At 37.6% G+C, this 17,242-nt stretch overlaps 1 pseudogene; it reads right to left on the bottom strand.

The window, feature by feature from the left end:
* Window positions 1-1,415: 1,415 nt before the first annotated feature.
* Window positions 1,416-15,913, bottom strand: LOC149242257 (auxin transport protein BIG-like; annotated as a pseudogene).
* Window positions 15,914-17,242: the final 1,329 nt, after the last annotated feature.

Here is a 17,242-nt window from a genome sequence, read left to right as displayed (position 1 = left end):
AAGATCAACATTGAACAGCTCAGCCTACAGTGTGATGAACTAGTGTCACAAAATCAACAAATCACGCAAATAGTTGATGAAGCATGTCGGTGCGTTCCAGAATTGTCCATCGCCACAAACCTACCCACAAAGATGCGGATCCATTGTCTGTCAAGTGGAGTCTGAAGCGTGCGCGAGGAAACAACGCGAGTACAGCTAGAGTTGAACCTCCAGATTGTTGAGCTGCGGCTAAAGGCACAGCCTTCCACTCCTCCGAAAATTAAAGAACTGCGCGTTAGCGCGATTCAAACATGGCTGGAAGAAATTGGAAAGGCAGTGCAGGACTGTACCGGCATGCTGGACCAATCTTTTGACATCCTCACATCCTTGCAGGAGGACCCCAACATAGAGCGCCTAGAAACAGAGGCACGCGAACTACAAGAGTGATATGACAGTGTAAGGGGAACTGCGTAGACAGTCATCCTCACCCAACGACTGGGAAAGATGCAGCAAGAAAGGGCACTGAAAGAGAAGGTGGATGTTGCAAGACAGAAAGAGACACTTCTCAAAGTGCACGCCCAGCATTGGATTGATGAGGCCTTCACCATTACGGCCAATATTGAGGGAAAGCTCACCCATATGGAGGGACTATATGCGCTAACGTAGATAGCGAATCCCCACAAAGAAGCATCGGAAGAGCACATGCAGCAGGTCCAACAAATCACAGAACAGTGTACCACGGACCTCCGAGCAGTATGGGACCAGTTGGAGGGGCTTTGCGCCAAGGTCACCGCACCAGCAGAGTGACTTGGGACGAGTCACGATGATTGTGTTGTGGGCCTATTGGGCATGGAACCCCCCCATAGCATGTTTTGGGGCTCAATGCCCAAGTTTTGGTCAAAGTTTTTGTAAGACACCGCAAATTGCGGGCGCGGAGCACGAAGTATAGGTTAAGTCATAGGGTTGTTCACCCTAAAATATTGTAAAGTAATGTAAAGTCAGGTCACCCTACCCATGGTTCACGAACCATGGGATTGTATAAATAGAGTGAGGCTCTAAGTTTTAAAGGGAGCGAAGGAAGAAGAGAGAAGAGTACGAATGGTTCGAGGTTAGAGTAGGATTCTAAGTGTATTGGGTCATAGTAGTAGGAAGAGGCTCTGCAGCTGAGTGCACAGAGGCCTAGTAGAGTCTGTAGTTGAGTGTGCGGACCCCTATAGCTGAGTGCACAAGGCGGTGTCGAGTCTGTAATCTGGATTGAAGATTAATAAAGAGAATTTGGTTCCTATTTCTGTGTATCGATTGTGCGTTGCCTTCTTTACATTTATATTGTTTTATTTATCGCGCGCACTGAGAACGAGGATGGCAAAGCTGCAGTAAGCAAGATCAACGGAACGGGCCTTAATTTGGCTGCCCTTTCGCAAGACACATTGTATCAACTACAGGATGGCATCACAGTAGAACTCCACACCAGGGAGGGTCACGCGATCCAGGTATTGAGTGAGCAGAAGATCAACATCAAACAGCTCAGCCTACAGGGTGACGAACTAGTGTCACAAAATCAACAAATCGCGTAAATAGTTGATGAAGCATGTTGACACATTCCAGAATTCTCCATCGCCACAGACCTACCCACAAAGATGCGGATCCATTGTCTGGCAAGTGGAGTCTGAAGTGCGCACGAGGAAACAACGCGAGTACAGCTGGAGTTGAACCTCCATATTGTTGAGCTGCGGCTGAAGGCACAGCCTTCCACTCCTCCAGAAGTTAAAGAACAGCACGTTAGCGCGATTCAAACAGGACTGGAAGAAATTGGACAGGCAGTGCAGGACTGTACTGGTATGTTGGACCAAGCTTTTGACGTCCTCACATCCTTGCAGGAGGACCCCAACATACAATGCCTAGAAACAGAGGCATGCAAACTACAGGAGCAGTATGACAGTGTAAGGGGAACTGCGCAGATAGTCATCCTCACCCAACGGCTAGCAAAGATGCAGCAAGCAAGGGCACTGAAAGAGCAGGTGGATGTTGCAAGACAGAAAGAGGCACTTCTCAAAGTGCACATCCTATGTTGGATAGATGATGCCTTCACCATTACGGCCAATATTGAGGGAAAGCTCACCCATATGCAGGGACTATATGTGCTAACGTAGATAGCGAATCCCCACAAAGAAGCATCGGAAGAGCACATGCAGCAGGTCCAACAAACCGCAAAACAGTGTGCCGCGGACCTCCGAGCAGTACGGGACCAGTTGGAGGGGCTCCGTGCCAAGGAAACCGCACCAACAGAGTGACTTGGGACGAGTCACGATGATTGTGTTGTGGGCATGTTGTGCATGGAACCCCCCCATAGCATGTTTTGGGGCTCAATGCCCAAGTTTTGGTCAAAGTTTTTGTAAGACACCGCAAATTGCGGGCGCGGAGTGCGAAGTATAGGTTAAGTCATAGGGTTGTTCACCCTAAAATATTGTAAAGTAATGTAAAGTCAGGTCAGCCTACCCATGGTTCACAAACCATGGGATTGTATAAATAGAGTGAGGCTCTAAGTTGTAAAGGGAGCGAAGGAAGAAGAGAGAAGAGTACAAATGGTTTGAGGTTAGAGTAGGATTCTAATTGTATTGGGTCATAATAATAGGAAGAGGCTCTGCAGCTGAGTGCACAGAGGCCTAGTAGAGTCCGTAGTTGAGGACGGGGACCCCTGTAGCTGAGTGCACAAGGCGGTGTCGAGTCTGTAATCTGGATTGAAGATTAATAAAGAGAATTTGATTCCTATTTCTATGTATCTATTATGCATTGCCTTCTTTACATTTATACTATTTTATTTATCACGCGCACTGATATGATTAATGAATATGCTGTAATAATCATTAGTCTTACATAAACAAGTTAAGTAATCGGGTAATAACAACTTAAATAGCAAGGAACTTGGGTATTAAACAGGTTGTGCCCCGAGTGGGGTTGCGTGGAAGCAACACCGCAGGGTGCAAAGGAATAGTAAGTGCGGTAGTGACATGCACGCAGGGTCAAATTTCGAACCTCCAAAAGCTCATTAGACATCCCTAGGGTGCGGAAACCTAGTTCTAGCACCCTCCCATACTACTTCAGGTGAGACCTCAATCTGTGCTCTGCAGGCTGTTGCCAAAAGGGCCAGTCGTACCGGGATTTACTTGGCTAAATCACCTCTCAACCTGGGTCAGGCCCATACAAGCCAACATACCATATTTAATTTTAACCATTTTATTAATTTTTAATGCACACTAATATTAAGTTAATCCACAAATAAAATTTTAAATTTTTATTATTATAATTTTAACAATTTAATCAGCACTTATGGTTAGCTTAGTTGGTTGAATACCTCTCATTAGAACGCCTTTACTACTAAAAGGTCATGGGTAGATCCCCCTGGTAGAAACATTTCATGGATGTAGCATTCATCGATCTCCAAAAGATATAAACTACATAAAAAATAATTTTATATTTTAAATAAATTAATATTTAATATTTGTAATAAGTATAAATTTATTTATAATAAATATAAAATGATTTATAATACAAAAATAAGATAAGAAATTTTATGAACCTAATCACTATTATTATTATCTTCGTTGGTTGAAGATGGTATAAAAAAATCTTTTTCCATGATAGCGCAAAACACCCTTCCTATAGCCATTTGATTTTTTTTTAATGCATCTTTTTTTTTAAGATCAACGATTTCATTAAAAACAAAAAAAAAATGGTGCAATTACTAGGGAGGAACTTGGATGTGTGGTGAATAAAGGTATATTTAATTCATAACCATAAAACACTAGGTTGTACAACCCAAGATTACGGGGTTTTATGAATCCTTAGAATGTTTTAGCGATCTATAAATGGAAATGGAAATGGAAATGGTACGTCACACGTAATTATGAACCTAGTCATTATTATTATTATCTTTGTTGGTTGAATATGGTACAAAAAAATTGTTTTCCATGATAGTACAAAACACCCTTCCTATAGCCATTTGATTTTTTTTAATCAATCCTTTTTTTAAGGTCAACGATTTCATTAAAAAAAAAAGGCATGATTACTAGGGAGGAACTTGGATGTGTGGTGAATAAAGGTCTATTTAATTCAGAACCATAAAACACTAGGTTGTACAACCCATGATTATGGGGTTTTAGGAATCCTAAGAATGTTTAAGAGACTATAAATGGAAATGGAAATGGTACAACACTCTTAATTTCATCCACATTGCCGAAATCAAGGAAGTGCAGAAAAAAGACGCAGCAAGACATTGAGAAAAATGTCAAGAGAACGGATGTGAAGCGACCAACCATTTTCCGAGTATGAACATTTGTCTATTCAACACAACAATTTTGTCTCGGATTTTCTTTATTGTTGTGAAGTATCATCATGTGTCATCATGTCAATTACTCATTGTATTAATAGAATTAATGGTGTTGTGGGAATTCCAATGAGAACCAAAACCAGCATGTCCCTAATCACAGAGAAAACAACCCATGCCCTCCGTCGCCTCCACCATATTTAAGTGACCATGATTATTGGTACAACCCTCCCTCAAAGGAGGACTTTGTTGTCAGGGATCTTGAAGGTGGAACAACCAAATGGGGGGAGAAATATAAAGGATTTGATGATCTCAGATGAGAAAAATTAAATCCCCAGGGAGTTAGGACAGAGTACATCTTCCTGCCTCTAAACAGTGTTCCTTTGCTTGCTCAAGTCTCCACCAGCAAAAACCGAGGTATATTTGGGTTGAAATGTTAAGCATCAGATTGACTTATCTCTTTTTTGAAAAAAAATCCCATTATAGATTATTTTGGAAAAACTTTCCATTAGAAATGTTTCTGGATATGTTGATATTTTTAGTAAATTTGATTCGTAAACCTCCACCAAGAATCTAAAGGAAAAAAAAATATTAACAAGAAACCATTGGCATATGATCATTGACAGATTTGACTTAGATATTACTAAATTTGTCCATGGACAATGTTGATACATGCTAAATTTCCATAAATTTGACTCTATCGGTTTCAGTTTCACTAATTATTTTGTAAACTTTTCAAGTTATGTGAGAACATTTAGATTTAGGCATAACCATGGCACTGTGAATTGAGTAGATCTCTAGATAATTTTGTAAATTTCATGTTGCAGACACCTTTCTAAAAGTCTTTTTCTACAATATTAATGCCCCTACTTGTGCTCAACATTTCAACCAGAGCAACTGTAACTTTATGATCCAATGGAATTTAATTAGGTCTTATTTTACTATCTATGGAACAGAAAATGCTAGAACGCAGAATAAATATATAAATATTTTATTAAAAGATATGAAAATTACAGATGATGTCTGATTACAATGGGGCTCCTGGCTTAAATACTGCCATGGACACCCTTTGGGAAAGGGCATGATCTAATGATCGTGCCCTTTCGCCTAACTAAACCTAAATTAAATAATAAACCTAAAATTAACTATTTTTTACATAACATTGCCTTCCTCTCGAAAGAATGCTTTGTCCTCAAAGCATACATAACGACGGATGTTGTTGACAAAATGCTTCATTCTCCCAAGAAGCTTCTTCTTCGGGCAAGTCCTTCCACTTGATCAGATATTCCTTGATAGTACGATAACGAAGCTTTCTTTCTCTAGTAGACAAAATACCTTATGGTTCTAAAATGACTCTTCCCTCATCATCTAGGGATGGAAGTGTTGTTTGCGCTGTTTGATTGCTACCTAGGGCCCTTTTAAGGCAAGATACGTGAAAGACGTTGTGAACACGACTTGTCTCTGGAAGGCTTAAACCATATGCAACTTGGCTCTGATACCAATGGAACAGAAAATGCTAGAACGCAGAATAAATATATAAATATTTTATTAAAAGATATGAAAATTATAGATGATGTCTGATTACAATGGGGCTCCTGCCTTAAATACTGCCATGGACACCCTTTGGGAAAGGGCATGATCTTATGATCGTGCCCTTTCGCCTAACTAAACCTAAATTAAATAATAAACCTAAAATTAACTATTTTTTACATAACAATCTATTTCCACATTCTTTAAATGTTTCGAAAATATGGTGAAACCTGCAATTTATCCAAAGTAGTTTGGTCACAGTCGCCCTTTCATGAAATATCTCTGATAATTCTGAAATATTTACAAATGTTTGTTTGGAGTAGTTAGTTTAGTCTATGATAAATTTTGAATGTTTAGACTCATGTAGATAAAATAAAGCGACCTATTGAGGAGGAAGTTGTTGTTGTGAAACCTTACAAGTGCAAGTTTTTTCAACAGAGCTTTTCCAAATCACAAGCGCTTAGAGGGCACATGAGCCACCATAGCCAAGGTAAAAACGTTGCTCCTATGAATGATATTTTTACGGTTGAGTTTACTAAGGAATTGATTGAATGTTTATAGCCAATGTAGTTTGTGTGGATGGATGGATTTCAGTAGAATCTTAAGAATGCAAAGAATCCAAAAGATTAAGATGAACATGTGCATGCATGAGGTTTTGATTCTAATATAACAAGATGTCTCTTTCAATCAAGATTCATCACATGGCCCCTCAAGCCAAGATTCATCTTAATCTAGTTGTACATTTACAAAATTATATATATTTCTTTCCCAATGAGCATGTAGAAAGGCAAGATGAGAAGTTGGATGATGCGCTCAATCTTCTATATTCAAAAGTAGCAGTGTTTCAATCTATGTGGTAAGCCATCTATTTTCAGTTTTTTCTTTTTAAAATATTTTACATACTTCAATATGATAGAAACTTTTCTTTTTTCCACGGAAATGGGCAGCCAAAAGATAGGTTCTCTATCACAAATTCAACCACAATGGTCATCTCCTACTCTACATCAAGCTTCGTTTATAGCACTTTAGGCCAATAATGACTACCATATAATCATATCCCACCTCCATTTAGGCGGAATCGGCCATATATTATTCCAACGACAACCTATGATAGGAACCAATACCCTCAACCTCATCATCAACCTCAGCTTGTGCATTCAGATCCAAACTCGGGCGTTGGAGCAAGAATGCAAATAAAATCTCCCTATTAATTCAAACAAAGCATGTCATCATCGTCATCATTACTTGTAGCTCTCACAGAAGGGGGATTCAATCCTAACTTTCAATCCTGACATGGTGATTTTGGAATGGGTATGTTACTTCAAATCGATCAGGCAGCCTCCTGTCTAATGCATCAGCCTTGATCTGGACTTATAGAGGAACACAACATAACACAGATAAAAAAAATAAACACTGAGATGCACAAGAAATAAAACTTCATTTCATTAATATCAAATAACTTAAATATGTTTACATACATAATGGAAATAAACTAGCTCGGGCGATGGTAGCTTATCTCTGAGAAGAGATGTGGCGACCACATGCCTTTGAACTGTGTTACAGTGAGGCTCGGTGGCCTTTTTATCATTGAGAAATAAGGAGAAACCCTAAACATCCAAAAACCTAACCTTAGGAGATGAAGCACCAAAATCTCGATGACCCTGTCGGGGTAAGTTGGAAAGTCAACTTCCCAGGGTCGTAACTTTGGCATAGGATCTTCTTTTAGCTATCATAATACCTTGTTTCGAAGATCTTGAAGAGGAGTCTAAAAAAGTATTAGGAGATTGGTTTGGAACTTTTCCGGTTTCTCCATTTTCTCTAAAAACATATTTTAGTCCCATAAAATGGATTTGGAAGTTTAAGACCCGAAAAGCTGCTAAAAATAGTAAGTTGCGCTATAATTAAGGAAATTGAAAAGAAACAACGATGGGGGCCCAAGTGGAATAAGCGGGTGGCCACCAATATCCACCTAGAGTAGTCCTAACCCCTTAGGAAGCAATGGTACCCATTGCGTTGAGTGCCTTTATGAGATGGGGAAACTTCTATTGAACTTAGTCCCTCGTGAGCCACTTGCCTTGGTACAGGAGTTGGCTAGGTTTGGCAACCCGATACAATTGGATCACCTGCAAGTGAGTTTTCTTGATTTGTGTGTCCATGATCCGATCATTTGTGGCATGTTCCATGCCGTTTGGGTTTAGCTCTGTTGGTGTGAGTTATTCTTCAATGTCTAATGTGTCCAATAATGGTGGAAAGTATGGCCAAAGGCGGTCCACATTGAAAAATTGGGTGCAGACTGAGGAATGGGGGAATGTTGAGCTCAAAATAATTGTCTACCACAACCTTAGTGATGGTGTAAGGCCCATATCGGAGCGGGCAAAGCTTGTAGTGGGCCCTAGTGAGACACTCCTTCTACAAATGTAACCAAACTTTTTCGCCCACCTAGAACCTGTGTGGCGCACGATGTTGATCGTGACGCTTCTTGTACTTAGCATTGGCTCTTTCCAATATGTCATGGACCTACTAGCGGATGTGCTGAATGCACTCAATGAAGTTGCTATCCTTGTCATCTTCTACCTAGACATCAGCCGAAGCTACCTTAGTAGCTACAAATTGTATCACTAGTACAAAATGGCTAATCAGTTACTAAAAAAATGACTAAAATTTCCATATAAATGATCATTTTTCAGTCGGTGACCAATAGTGGCTAATTTACAACATCTTATAACACGGCCAACTTTTAGTCATATTTAGATTAGTGTTTAATTGGGTGTCTCAAATTTATCATCTAGTAGTATATTTAGTCATAAATTTGGTCATTAATTTAGTCATTGGTTTAGTCATTAATTGCCACAATTAATGACCAAATACACAACAAAATATATTACAATATGATCACCCGATAAAAGCAATTAATGACCAAATAAATATGACCAAAATGTTGGTCATGTTATAAGATACTGTAAATTAGCTATTAATAGTCATATATATGCAAATTTTAGTCATCGGTTGAAACCAATTAATGACCAAAGAAATATGACTAAATTTTGGTCATGTTATAAGATACTATAAATTGACTACTAAAAGTCTTATATATGCAAAATTTAGTCATTATTTGCAATCACAAATTTATCATTTACAGTAGTCATTTATCTTTTTTTGGTAGTTTCATATTCATTGTATAAATGATTGATTTAGTAGTTTATATTCATTTCATTTACTTTCATTAATAATCATTATAATTGACTAATTTAGTATATTGATTTTATTTGTGTTCATCTTTAATCAGTATAGGCTACTAATTTAATAGTTTTAGATTGATTTTATGTGTTTATTATTAATCAACATAAATTAATTAATATGATTTTGTGACTAAATTAAAAAAAAAAAATGTCATACAATATGCATATTCATTTAATATGAAAACTCAAAGTTACATATGTTAATCACAATACTAAATAATATCAAGTACAAGTACAAATAATTCAACCACATTTCCTAGTGGGCATTAGCAAATCTGAACAAAGCCAGGAACTTTCCTCTCCTCATCTGTTGGGCCATCTAGTTAGCCCGAAATCAGCTCATATTCTCGAATCAAATACCAAATTGGCACATTATCTCTGCCTGAGTACTGGCCACCTATCATCTTATCCTTGATGATGACACTACACCTTCTTCTAGGATTGTTTTTCTTGAAGCCATCAACAAAAATTACCCTTGGGCATACTTCGACGGGTCCACACAAGAAGGAGGTTGTGGGGGGGGGGAGGGCTATCCTTTACCTATCTGATACACATTTCTTTAAAATCCAAATGGGGTTGGGAATGGGTACTAATAATTTTTCCAAGCTCATTACTCTCATACATCTTCTTCAATTTGCATTAGAAAAACATTGCAGAAATATTCAAATATTCAGGGACTCAAAGATCATTATCAATTGGATCAACAATATTTCTATATGTCATGCTTATTCTCTGAGGCACATTTTGGAAGAGGCACAAAGACTCATAGCTCATTTTGACTCCTTTGTTTGCCATCATATATACAGGGAGCACAACCAAATTTCCGATCAGCTATCCAAGGAAGCTGCAAACTGGCCTACAGGTGCATGGATGATTCATGAACAGAGGGACGGTGAACACTACACATACTGTCATGGACCATACATGGAATTCATAGTATAAAGACCCAAGGGGGTTGTTGTTATATGGCTTATTTTTTTGCTTATTTATACATACATATTTATAGGGGGCAGAACTATAACTATAACTCCCTATGAGGGGCATTTTTGTACTATGGTATTTTTTGATGGGCGAGTCACCCCACCTTACAACATATGCTACACAGCATCTACAATATGTAATTTTCCTACTATCAATGAAAATTACAATTTTTCCTTAGGGGAAAAAATTTCAACCACATAAATTATGTTATATGAAATGTCAAGTATTACAATATGAATTTCCAACTTAATATTGGTTGGACTACAATTTATGCATGAAATATTGTTTCATCACTTCCAAACATTAACATTGTGTTGCCAAGGCATTGCAAGGGAATTCACCAACTCTAAATACTTGACCATCAATCTGGATCTTATGTGAGATATTGGCTTTAAGGATATCACTAGACCAATTCCCTTCTCTCTCTCTCTTTGGATAGCATTATTGTTCTCCTCTTTCTTCAATTCTTGCTTCTTACCATCAATATTGTGTTCCTCTTCTAAAAATGAAGAAATATACAATTCAAATTACAAAGCATGAAAGGCGATGAACATTGTAATATAAAATAAAGTAGACTATAAAGGATTTATACGACATATACCCCAACATCGACAATGCCAATATCATTTTTTCCCAGAAAAGCAAGAAACTCGAACAAGTTTTCTTTAGTTTGGCGATAGTTTCCACCATGTGGCTAGATGACCTGTATAAAAAAAGCAAATAAAACATCACCATAGAAAAGAACGCCTTAGGAACTTAATATTTAACCTTCAAGAACATATCAACATAAAGAAGTAACCATTTTCCTAGATCCATTAGTTCTCCAAGGAATACAATAAAATAACCCCTCGACAACTTCCTTACTAGAAATAGCAATAAGTTATTGAGATCCACTTACTTCTCCTAGAATAATTAATAAAATATCCAAGGAAAACAAATTCAAAAATGTTCTTATGTAACCAAATCCATTAGACAAGCCAACAATGTTAAAATAATATAGTTACCCACTTGAGTGTGAAGAAGGACCCAAAACTCCAACCAAACAATGGATCCAATTCAAGGTAGATTCATGTGATACCCCCAATACACAACAAATTAATCAATCATTATGCAGGCTCAACGAGTTAACATGATAAAAATCCATATGTATAATGCAGAAAAAACTAGAGCTAATATTACTAGAAACGTATAATGAAGCAGAAGTGGTGGACACCATAACGGACCTATAAAATTGAGCTCTTGAACTTCTTTAATTTCTTCACTCTTCTGACGCAGGTCAGCAAAATCCTTGTAAGCAATTCCTTCTTTCTGAGTCCAACTTTCAAGGGCTTGATGGGTTGGAATAAAAAGAGCCACACAGTAACTATAATGGTGACTTGTTGTTGTATTTCCCACATTAACACAACAACCTACCATTACAATGTCTAGATTAGAATTAAACACAATTATATACAAATATGCAATCATAGACAAATCATCACAGGTATCCATAACTCTTGATCAAAATATACTCATGTGTCTAATTTTACAACTACTTTCATTCACTCTGCACTAACATCAAAGATCTTCCTCTTCAATAGAGAAACATGAGCTACACCAGAACAAGGAAAAATATGATTCAATTATTAAAACAAAAAAATATTATTGAAGAAAAAGTGCATAAATATTAAATCCAGTATGGTTGGGGCTTTCTAAGAAGCCTTCTTCTTATGCTAAATTCACCTTAACACCTTTTGAATCACTATTTCGAATAACATCACCTCCAAACTTAATATCTGTAGTAATGCGAGTTTATTTTTCAAAGAAATTCAGTGGAAATTCTGTGTTGATCCTAGCATTCAATGTATTGTTAAGGATGCCAAGACCGAGATTTTTTAGTTGTTTTGAATTAATGCTACAATCATGTCTTAGTAACTCCAATCCTCGAGTTTCTCTGCCCATTCCAAATGAGAATATTTGCAAACTACCATCATCATGTAAAAAAAAAAGTAGTATTGTTGTCCTTATAGAGAAACTTGTAAGCTGCAGTACCAACCCATGGAGAAGATGAATTTTCAAACAATCGTAGAAGTTGTGTAGACAAATTCATAGGACCAAGAGACATAGTGAGTGGAAAGTTTGACTTTAAACAAAACAGGCAGACAAAATAACCACTACCATCAAGCAACTCCTTCCAGTGATGTAGCCCAGAGGGCCTTAACTGGTCATCTTAATCACCCTCAAGAACACTTGATACTTCACTAATAGATGTGCCTTTTAGATTCAATTATCCAATCAAAGTTGAACTATCATGATAATAGAGGAAAAGTAATGTGTAGGCTGTTGTGAAACACAAATATACCTTCTGACTGCATAAATCTAACCTCGATAGTCTTTATCACAATTTGAGCTCCAGTGTAACCTGCTACTCCTATTTGTTGTGTATACAACATCCCATTTCGTGATAGTACAATAAGAACTAGTCGGCCACGTAAGATGGGCAACAATACTGCATCTATGATTGAATCTTCCAATAATGTAAAATAATGCATAAGGCTAATGTTGCCTTGGGACAGGTCATAGATCTTCACAAACTTGTTAGTGGCCACCATGAGTTGAACTTGAGAACCAGGAATTCAGGCTATTTGTCAGATGTAGGTAGCTTATAAATCAAGCTCAATTGCAAGGCAGTTTGTTATTTCCCCTAGAGAACTGAAAGCGAGAATTTGAAAATGAGATGATATAGTTCAAAGCGAAAAATAGGCTTCACATTAGTCTTGTCTATTGTCACAGGCGCAACAGTTGGTTGTCCAATAAGTTGCTTCACATTAAAGATTGTTACTTTGTCACCTTCTCCTACTGCAAGCTTGCCTCTGCTATTTATAGTGAGCATAGATTTGACAATAGAGCCACTAGAAAGATGTGATTTAAGTTCCCTTGCATTAGAATATTATGTTTTAATATTCATGTCCAGAGATCCATTTTTATATGCCTTCCTTAATTGCAAAAGATCTGAATTGCAAGACAAAACCTTGTCATCACCCAAAACTATCCTCTCATCTTTTGATAATATGAATGACTAGCCACATTAATACTAGGTACAAGTTGTCTACATAACATCAAAACATGGCCTTCAATATCCATATCCATAAAAAGTGATAGAAACCCATCCTCTTCCTCTTTACAGATAGATAACTTGAATGGTTTCTCATTCTCCATGCAACCATCATCCTCAAGATTTGAGTCACTGTCAGATGGTTGGAGATGGTCCCTCTCATCTAGAAGAGGCAAGAATGGTTCAACATTGCTAGCCCCTCTCAATGATGTAGTGCTAGAAGAAACATACTTGTGAGGCTTCAAGTAGAGGCAGCTTGTCCCTCTTACTCCTCCTGCTCCACAATGATAGAAGAAACAGCCTAAATGAGAGTAAACAACTCGATGACTCCAATGGCACAGCCTTGCACAAATAGAAGAACACCCCTCAGAAACAGTCAGATCACATGTAGCATAAGTATCAATGTTGTTCCATAAATTTGCTCCCACTAGATGTGAATGTACAAACTTTTGATGCAAGTGACTATTCATTGTTACTCTCATCATCATCTTCTTTGTCCAGACTAGCCAATTCTCCATGAGATGTGCCATCGTCCTCATTGTCCTCTACTGATGTGGCATCAAACTCAATTGTAGTAGAATGAACTCCCTGATTGATTGGATTGACCAAAGCCTCTGAGTTCTTTCTATGAACATTAGAATTCAACTTACAGTTAGCATAATCATTTCTAGAACTGGTGTTTGATCGAGGCTTCTCTGTTAATCTTTCAGAAACATGCTTGTTAGCACCATATGCACCCAATGCAGAAACCAAAAAAGTCAAGATGAACTTCAAGCCTTCAAGGTGGGTTTCATCAACAGAAAACTTGACCGCCATATCAATTTCTCTCTTGATCAAAGGCTTTATTATCGGCTCGCCATTTTCCAACTAAACCACACAGTTGAAATACGCTTTCGCATTAGGAACATCAAATGACAGGAATTCCTTCTTTAAGCCCACAAGCAATGCATCAAGAATGTGATCACATAGTTCTCTTGATTTTGAATTACATGGAGGTAGCACCAGATCATTTATGAAAGCAACAGCAAAATCTTATTGAATTAGAGACTCGTGTTGGCAAATTACCCACATCTGATTGAATAGTACATCCTAGCAGCTTTTTTCCATCCATGTAGACAAAGAAGATGAATCCATCAATAATAACTTTTCTTGGAAGGTGTGATTCAAGGTAATATAACTCAAATCACCTGTTAAAAGATCGATAAACAGTTGTAGCACCTTTGTATTTATTGATTCATTATGGCATCCATCCAGCACATCAATTAAAGATAAAAAGTTACCATGGTCTCCAAGAAAATCCCGGAACTTATTGGATTGGTTCAACATCGATGAGTTAGTGTTCCCAACTAAAAATTAAGCAAAATGACTTTACTAGAATCTATTCTCAAGCATTCTAGCATATCAATTTCATTTGTAAGTAGATTCTCTTTGATAAATAATTTAATCTCCTTACTTGAGTTTATTTCTTTTACTAGACTTTCCATGTGCTTCAGCGAAAATAGATCACGATAAATACACTCTCTTCCATACACGAAATTAAATTAGTGAACAAGACTCTACATATATCATGTATACCCTCAAATATCTTGTAAAAATAATCGTCATTATGATGTCAAGCAAACTATTGAAAATTTCTTCATCCACATCAATCCCACCTAATGCATCCCTTTCTCTAAAAAAAATCTCAATTATACACAAAAATCCTTCAACAAAAAGGGTAGAAGAGGCCATGGTTACACCCCCTGAATGAACATGCGATGGGAAACCATGCAACGAGGAGCTCAAAAAAGTTGTGTTCAAGTTCCCTATGTTTTCTTTGCTAACAACTCCTCCTAACTTTGTCACGGCACTAACTATAGACTCTATAAGCTTAAAACTAGCTCTTAGCTTCCCCAACAACTCTTCCTGGTTTGACTTGTCCAAACATGCCTAAAGCAACAAATTTAGTGAAAATTGTGCATTGCGTTCTCATTGCCCACACATGCATGCTCAAAATGGATGTCAAAATTTGCAGAAAAAAGGCTTGCTTTTCCATCATCCAATACAAGATAAACTAGCTGCTCACAAAGTGTAATTAATGAAGTATCTTTAAACATCTGCTCTATCCAAAAAGCATCCTTTCTTGAAACTGGGCTCTTTCTTAGAGACAGTTTTCACAGACCAACCCCTTTCCTTTACACCATGTTCTTTGTACAATTTTTGAAGCTAAGACAATATATCTACAACAATATTTTCTAGTTGTGATAGATCCCCTATATGGCCAAAATGAAGATTATGGCGCAGAATTCAATTAAAACTAGTGAAGTATTCAGTTCCAAACAACTTGTCTCTACCCAATTCAACACTCCATGGCAGAGCAACAACTTCCTTAACATCAATATCGTATAGAGTGACCTGCCAAGTGGTGGGCTCCAGTATTGTAGCAATGATGCTGCAACTCTTGGGACTCCCTTCTTTACTTTTATCAACCCGGTAGTTCGTAACAAACTTGGAAGCAACAGTGCTATATGCACAAGTACTAGCTCTTACTACAGGCTGTCACTTGATTAGCTAGCACAAGTTCGCTAGGATCTTAAGCCAACTTCTATGAGTTCTTAGAAGAATCTTTTAACTGTGATGGATGAAAGCTAACTCAAAAGAGGCTAATCTACTTGCAGAAAGAAGCTGAAAGCTTAAAGGAAATGCAAACCCTAGCAAACCCTAGTTTTACCGACTAACCCTACTGGTGTAAGAGAAGAGATGAAAGCTTGCTGAAATGGATGCCATTGACTCTTGGAAAGGTAAAATGCATGTGACTAATCTACTTTTGAAGTAAAATCTGGAAAAAGCATCTTTTTGTATTTTTGAGTAAGTTGGCAGAATTATTATGCATGTGCTTTAACTGTTTTTTATTGTGTAGAGGTTGATTGGCGAAAGGAAATGGAGTGGGAGCTTGCAGGAGATTGGGAAGGTGAGAAGAGAGCCTAAGGGGTCCTAGCACCCTTCCAGAGAGTTTCACAGCGATCAGATCTCGAAAAACTGCTCACATGAACTTCTATAGGAAGTCTGCAGGGGTTCTACAGGATGTTCTACAGGAAGAGCCGAGAGAGGATTTTGGAGGGTTAATGGTGGAAAAATGGTGGGAAAGTGGAAATGGAGGATGGATCAGGATGTGAAGGGGTCTAAGACCTGGTAGATGAAGATAAAAGTGATTAAGGTGGTTGGATTCATTCAAGGATGGAGGGAGCAAGGTTGCACAAAAATATGGAAATTAGGCCAAGTTGGAAAAGGGTGGCAAATTAAAGGAAGGAATCTAGAATTAGGGGTTGGAGCAGGTGGTATGATGGAGGAAGGATAGACAGGGAGGTATTACAAATGCTCTGCACACTATTTCTCAAAACTGATCGAAGAAAGACTAGAAAAACTAGAGATCTAGCTATTTTGACCTACTTTGACCTAAAAAACCAGAAACATGATGAACAAAAGTTTATTGGAAGAAAATCATGAAAGATAACTATGGAAACTAAGCAAGAATAGATCTAAACATGCAAGTATGACTGGTAGCAACTTTTCCAACTAAAAATCTAACACTAGCAATTGAATGAAGAGGCAAAAATAGTGTTTTTGTGGTAGCAAGTATGCCTTAGTCTCAGCTCATGGTCCCAAGGAGGGAGAGATGGGATCAAGAATTGCTTGATGGCATTTTTGCAGATATTTTCCTTTACCAAACTGTCAAATCAACCTGAAGTATGAAAATCTACTTTAATCATCAAAAACAACCTAAGTAACAAAACAAGATTTTAACCTAAATAATAGAAATTATTCTATGAATGTAGCAAAGACACATAAAAGTACACAAAGGAGGCACTGGCACTTAGGTTGGGCCCAATCCTAAGAGCTACAGCCTCCTAAGAAATATTAGAGCTGGTGCAAAGCTGGATTCGTCTTTATTGATCAAAAAAATAGTAGTTACATCCCAAAAACTGTCTACAAGAAAAAGCTCGAAAATGTGTTGAAATGCAGAGCTAAAATACTGACTAAAATCTAACTAACATCTAACTAACTCCTGACTAACTCTTACCTCACAAAAATGAGGCCCTAAGCCTTCTTATTTAT

This window comes from Pinus tabuliformis, chromosome 8 (assembly GCF_031772625.1).
Source record: "Pinus tabuliformis cultivar Carrire ecotype Pingquan chromosome 8, CPIR1, whole genome shotgun sequence".
Lineage (NCBI taxonomy): Eukaryota > Viridiplantae > Streptophyta > Pinopsida > Pinales > Pinaceae > Pinus > Pinus tabuliformis.
This window is presented reverse-complemented; position numbering and strand designations above follow the sequence as displayed.